The following is a 6,945-nucleotide window of genomic DNA, read 5'->3' on the forward strand; positions in this document are numbered from 1 at the left end:
ATGGATGTCAGGTTGTGTTTTTTGTGCCAGCAAACATTTAAAACTGTTCTGACTTCAGTTCTTCTCAGACTGAACCATCAGGAGGATTCATACCTGCAACACCTGGAACCAGTCAGCTGGAGGCAGCAGCAGTTTGTCTCAGAACAACTTTATGAACAAAAAAAAGTAATCTCAGAGAGATAGATACCAACCTCTCAACATGGATTCAAACCAACAACCTTCATCTGATCGACCTGTCAGGCTACACCTGTTATTTGTAGCTGTCCACTGTAACACAGCAGGCTGAAACTGACTCTGATCCACAAAGCAGGACCTCTGCTAACTGGAATGCAGCCGTCATTATCACACCTGTATTTTTCCTCCTGTGAACTAAAGACATCAGCTGTGGAAGAGGTCTGTCTGTGTCCCACATGTCTGTCTGTGACTCTCAGGTGCATCACTGTTTACAGGATCACAAGGATCCACCTGACAGCAAGAACACAGGAGATGGAGGCGAATCCATCAGCAAACCATCTAAAAATCCTTTGTGAGAAAGACGTCTTCTACAGGTATGAATGCACATTGTAACGTGTACGTCATCACTGATATGTATCAGCAGCTTGCTGTGGTGGATGTTCTGACACACAGTAATCTGCTTAAATGATCTTGATATATAACTTGGAATGTAATTTAAGCTTGAGCAGCATTGTCACAGCCACACTGTGCTACTAACTTTAAATGACTGTCAGGTGATTTATGACAGAAGGACAGCAGCAGAGTGAAAGGAAGGTTTACAGGATGTTGGTGAGAGCTGCTGCGATGTCTGATTTGGATCCTGTGGCTTTGATAAAAAGACAGGAGGCCGAACTGAAGATGTTCAGACTTTCACTGGACAAGATTAGAAATGAGTTCACGAGAGACAAAGTCAGAGAGGCTGACATCCTAATCTTTCCTGGGAATAACACTCCAGGAAATATAAATCTAATAAACTAATAGTTCATAAAGGACACAGACTCATTATTGTAAGATTAATTTTTTAATACTTTAAAATGATAAATTAAAAAAATGCTGGAGCTGCAACATGTTAACATGTGGTTAACAGATTAAAATTGAAGCTCTCATATTAACAGCTAACTTTCTATGCTGTGCTGATTTATTTGTCACAGTCTTGGTCATTTATTTTGAACTTTTTGTGGAGGTTAAACTTTCTGTTATAAATTTACCTGTATGTGTATTTTAAATATGATCTGTGTCATTAAATGCAACAGTTTCAAATCCACCTTGAAGGCTGAGTTCTTGTTCTGAAAGATGAGGATGTGTAACTGTGACACTAGAAGAGGTGTGGATCTAATTCTCTGAACTTTCTCTAAACTTATATTTTATGTGACAGTAACTTTGTATTTTCTGTTAACAACACCAGGGCCCACTGGGATGATGTCCATTAGCTTGGATATTCTCTTCTGCCAAGACTTCTGCTGCCTTCCTTCCTCCATACCTGACAAAGACGACTGACTGTTGTGTTGAGCTTCTTTCTCAAATCAAGTGTCCACATTATTCAGCTCATCAACACAGAGATTTTTAAGGAGAACATCCCACAGATGATGTTCCCACATGCTGTGATTGTTGTGTGTTACCCTGGTTGGACATCCACAGAGAAAGGTGAGTGTTATTATCTTTATTATCATATCACCACCAACATCTGGTTTTTGTGATCATTAAAATCTTCTAAAGTGTTTCAGTTACAGTGAGAACATTTGCACTAATACTGAACCATTCATTAAAATCTTTTACATACAAAACATTTTTACGGAGCAGGTCGCTATGATCAGCCAGCAAGACGCTAAGCCGACCGTGGAGACGAAGGCTGTGGTGAGGTGACCAAGGATCCATCCCCAGAGCTGATTGGCCGCCCCACACTTTCCACAGAGGTGGAGGCCAACCCAACCTAATATCCAGAGCTGTGAATGCCCTATCCACCTCAAAAAGTATGAGCTGGTTTAGGGCTAGGTAGCAGCCTGCGGAGTAGAGGATGGACTCAGCCTCAAAGTCCTCCTACTGTCCTCCAGTAGCCCCTGGCTGGCGAGAGAGGGAGCTGACTACACAGTGTATTGAGGACACTCTGCCATTGACTGTGAGGCATCCACCTTCCCTACATTAGCCTTAGGCATGTCGGGAAGCGGTTGGCTGGTACGCTTAGATTAAATAAAGCGAGCACGAGCCTCCGGCAATATGAAACAGTCCATGCAGGACTGTGGAGCTTCCCTGGTCTGCTTGGCATGTTCCCAACAGCGAGCATGGAGAGGGCACCGAGCACGAACTCGTGAGACTGTGAGAACAGCTCCATGTCCACCAGAGAACTCCCACACACTGGGCAGGTGATCCACAGCGGATCCACTGGATACGTGAACCTGCGAGGCCACGAGCAATATTCCAGGGGAACGCTGGCTGCAGGACCCTCGGCAAGCACCAAGTGTGCGACCTACGAGACATGGCGCCAGCAACTAGTCACCGCAGGAGCTTTTCCATTGTGGATCGGGGCAACAGAAACCTGGGAGGCTGCTGACAAAGGCTCCCCATCACAAAGGTAACAAACACACCCCAGCCACACACAGTAATTCAATTCAGTTTTATTCATATAGCGCCAAATCACAACAAAAGTTGCCTCAAGGCGCTTTATAGATACCGTAAAAAGTGGAGATCCAACAATCACCAGTTTCACATCTGCACAGCTGATTATAGTTAAGCTGGTCTGTAGAGTTCACATGGAGCCGGTGTGGGTGAGGGGACTCGCCCAGCTCTAATGACCACAGTCCAGGTGTTGTCCCTCTGTCCACTGACAAGAAACAAAGAGCTGAGTAGCCTTGCAGGTCAAATCCTACCAGTCCCCTCAGTATGACAGCTCCCCCCTAGATCGTGGAACTTGTTAGTAACAGGGTTGATGTCAGAGGCCTGAACAGTCAGTCCCAAGGGAGAGTTATATTTAAAGGCCCGGAGTAACCTCTAAGAGCTGTTTACAATAAAATGATTAATATTCTTATATTTACCTTTACTGTTTCACAAAGGTTTTAAAAGGGTATGTCCACAATTTAGACTGTAATTACAGGATATTTTACTTTATTTGGCAGGAGTGAAGCAGAGGCAGAATTAAATGATAATAACAGTCACAGAATAATAAGAAAATCACATCAATCATAATTATCTCATGAACCTACTCTGAGCTAATGCTGATTTTAAAGGATGAGAGAGGTTGGAGGAGAGAATGAGCAGATCTTGTGCTGAATTTTGTTTCATCTCAGTGTTTTGTGCTAATGGAAACAATCCAACAGGAAAGCAGGAATCCTTGAATATTCAATACTTCAGGAAAACAGCGAGACCCCAGATCTTCTCAGTGTTGGGAGAAGCTGCAATCCACCAGTAGAATGATGGGAGTCCAAAGCGATGGATGGAGCCAAATCCAGTGTCTATGTCCACTGTCTGGGCAGCTGGTTGATGTCTCTGGTGTCTCTGCCAGAATTTCCAAAGGTGAATTTCTGGTATCCGATCATCTGAACTGCTCACAGGACTGCTGGAAACAGAACCTGAACATCTCTGAGGCTCCAATTTATGCTCTGACAAGTGCTCACTCACCCCACCTCTCCTCCCTCTGGTAGGTCGTCACCAATCACTGTGTTTACAGAAGATCAGCAGTTATTTTACTTACTACATTTATTATTTAACATATTGATCAGGATCATACTTTGATTATAACTGTGAATAGAAATAAAGATGATTTACTACGAGGACATGGGGAAAAGAACTTTTTTACAGCCACAAATCTGGATCTAACACATGAGGCTGGATGTTAAATCCTTTTACCCCCTCAAAGATGTGATGACAGGGGAAAGTGAAGGAGACTTCAGCCTCTCTGTCACTTTTCTTCCATCAGAAACTTTTTGTTTTTTTAATGAGCTGAGATCAGATTTGTGATGATCACTCTGATAACTTGATGTTGTTTCCCTTAAACCATTTTGCCACAGTTTCGGTACAACTGTGTGTTTAAACTTCAAGTTCAGCTCTTGAAGGTCTTCAGCTGCTCATGTTGCAGATCCACTGTGAGCTGAACTTCCAATGAAGCTGTTAGAAAAATCAAAGTGATGTTTTAGATTAGTCAATGAGCTCGTTAGTTAATAACTGTGTAAGATGGTGTTATGGTCCCCTGATCCTCTGCTGCCTACCCACCATCTATCTTTCCTTTTTTGTCATTGATTGATTGATTGATTGATTGAATCTTTATTTTGAACATGTTGAAAAAGTACAACAACATAGAATTAAAAGAGACAAATGAACAAAGCAAAACAAAAGGAAAACGAGCAACCACAACTACAAATAACTTTCATGTTCAAAAAGGAGCAGGAAGAAGCATAACGTATGTGTATATGTGCGTATGTGTATATACATACGTATATACACATACGCACATATACACATTTTCATTAACCCAAGTAACACCTCAAAGGATACACAACCTACAGATATATATATACCCATACCAACATACGCGTGCACCCGCACACACATGAAAATATTGGGTAAGAACACCCTGTAAAAACCATATCCTTAAACCGCTTTTTAAACTGCGCCATGCTCGGACATTGCTTCATATCTTTACTTAGTCTGTTCCACAGTTTCACTCCACACACAGAGATGCAAAAACTTTTTAATGTTGTACGGATACGAGGATGTTTTAAATTTAATTCCCCCCTCAAATTGTATCCCCGTTCCCTTTTAGAAAACATTTTTAGAATATTGTCAGGAAGCAGGTTATTTATTGCTTTATATATAATTTGTGCAGTGAGAAAATGAACCAGATCTGTGAATTTTAGAATTTTTGATTTTAAGAATAGTGGATTTGTATGATCTCTGTAACCAGTTTTATGGATTATCCTTAAGGCCCTTTTTTGTAATATAAAGATTGATGATAGCGAACATTTGTAAGTGTGAGGAGAAAATTCTTAGGAGGCAAAGAAACACAGACTCAAAGATTTTACATGTACATGGATGATGCCCCGACACTGCACCAATGTGTGCACTGTGTGTGTCAGAGGAATCGCCCTGGGGCTCTCAGTACATTCTTTATTTATATCAAGCAAGCTTTCACAGAAATAGGTGTGGCATGTGTAGAACTCAAATAACATCTCCTTAAAAGGAGAGACCGTTAGCTTATCTGTTGAAACAGGAGGTAGCTTGGTATGTCACAGCACATTTCTTCTGCACACAATGTCTCACTCCCTTTTCCTGCAATTGTTCAATTCACAAGCTCTTCTTTCTTTAAATGAAACTACAAATAAACATAACACAAAACTCAAAATCTTTCAACAGTAAGTATTGCCCCACACCTCTGCACAGTAATTCAAATACGGTGCAATCAGGGAACAATAGAGAATGTGGAGTGATTTGTGGTCCAGAATGTGTTTTACTTTACTCAAGATTAAAACACTTCTTGAAATTTTGTTATGTATATGATTTATATGAGACTTCCAGTTTAATTTATCATCTATAATCACACCAAGAAACTTATGTTCAAGTGCTCTTTAAATTTCCACACCATCTACATGAATCTGCACTTGTGCATTTCTAAGGGAATTCCCAAATAAGATTATTTTAGTTTTACTTAGATTTAGCGATAGTTTGTTCCTGTTAAACCATTTTTTAATTTTGCACATTTCTGAAGTAATTGTATCCAGCAGCTCCTTTAGATTCCCCCCAGAACAAAAAATATTTGTGTCATCTGCAAATAATACTAATTTTAATATATCAGATGCCTTACAAATATCATTTATATAAATAATAAATAATTTTGGACCCAGTACAGAGCCTTGTGGAACACCACAAGCAATGTCCAAGCATGATGAGGAATGGACACCCAGCTTCACAAATTGTTTCCTGTCACTTAAATAATTTTTCACCCATTGCAGTACAACCCCCCTGATCCCGTACCGTTCCAGTTTATTAATTAATATGTCATGATTGATTGTGTCGAATGCTTTCTTGAGATCCAGAAATACTCCAGCTGCATACTGTTTCTGATCTATAGCATTCGTAATCTCCTCAATTGATTCGATTAATGCCAGAGATGTTGATCTTTTTGATCTGAATCCACATTGACTGTCAGAGAGTAATTTATATTTATCTAAGAATTTTTCTAATCGTTTATTAAACAGGTTTTCTAGGATTTTGGAGAATTGTGGAAGTAAAGAAACAGGCCTGTAATTTGTGAAATGGTGTCTGTCCCCAGTTTTATACAACAGCACAACTTTAGCTATTTTCATTTTGTTTGGAACTTTTCCCGTCTGAAATGATAAGTTGCAAATGTATGTTAGAGGTCCTACAATTCCTTCAATGACCTTCTTGATGATTTTCATGTCAATATCATTACAATCAGTAGATGTTTTATATTTACACATGTGTACAGTGTCAATTATTTCTTTTTCCTCCACTGATGTGAGGAACATTGAGTTAGGGTTCCTATCAATCAGGTTTTCACTACAGTCTACTGATGGCAGTGACTCAGGAATTTGTTCTGCCTCAATTTTATCCCACAACTTAGACATTCACATTACTCACACTCTCACTACACATACATATAGGATCTTGGGGGTGGGCACGATACACGGAGTCCAAAGTACCATCAGGGTGTACACCTCACCCCTGGCGTCGTTGCCCACCTCTCAATTTTGAATACACGTAGACATTGAGGGCCAGCAGGAGGGACTATGCGCTTACCTGCTGCTCTCTGGCAGGTAGCTCCATGCCCTCCTGGGTTTTAAATGCACCTTAGAACACACATGCATCAACACTACAATGAGCGGGTGGAGGGAGGTTTGGAGTCTTCTCTCACCCCCGTTCTCTGCGGCCTGCTGGAGCGGGGGGGCTAGGAGGAGGAGTTGGCCGTCTGACTGCGGTCTGGAGTGTGGGGCCTCCCTGCTG

General features: G+C 41.0%; 1 long non-coding RNA gene across 2 annotated transcripts; it reads left to right on the forward strand.

Moving 5' to 3' along the window:
- Window positions 1-1,178: 1,178 nt before the first annotated feature.
- On the forward strand, window positions 1,179-3,339 carry LOC120741765. 2 transcript variants are annotated; one of them, XR_005697688.1, is made up of 4 exons: window positions 1,179-1,318; window positions 1,400-1,638; window positions 2,227-2,563; window positions 3,306-3,339. It is a non-coding gene; the product is annotated as an uncharacterized LOC120741765 (long non-coding RNA). The 2 variants fall into 2 exon arrangements; XR_005697687.1 differs by lacking the exons at window positions 2,227-2,563; window positions 3,306-3,339 and adding an exon at window positions 1,795-2,034.
- The last annotated feature ends 3,606 nt before the right edge of the window (window positions 3,340-6,945 follow it).

This window comes from Simochromis diagramma, unplaced genomic scaffold (assembly GCF_900408965.1).
Source record: "Simochromis diagramma unplaced genomic scaffold, fSimDia1.1 OVJJ01000396.1, whole genome shotgun sequence".
Lineage (NCBI taxonomy): Eukaryota > Metazoa > Chordata > Actinopteri > Cichliformes > Cichlidae > Simochromis > Simochromis diagramma.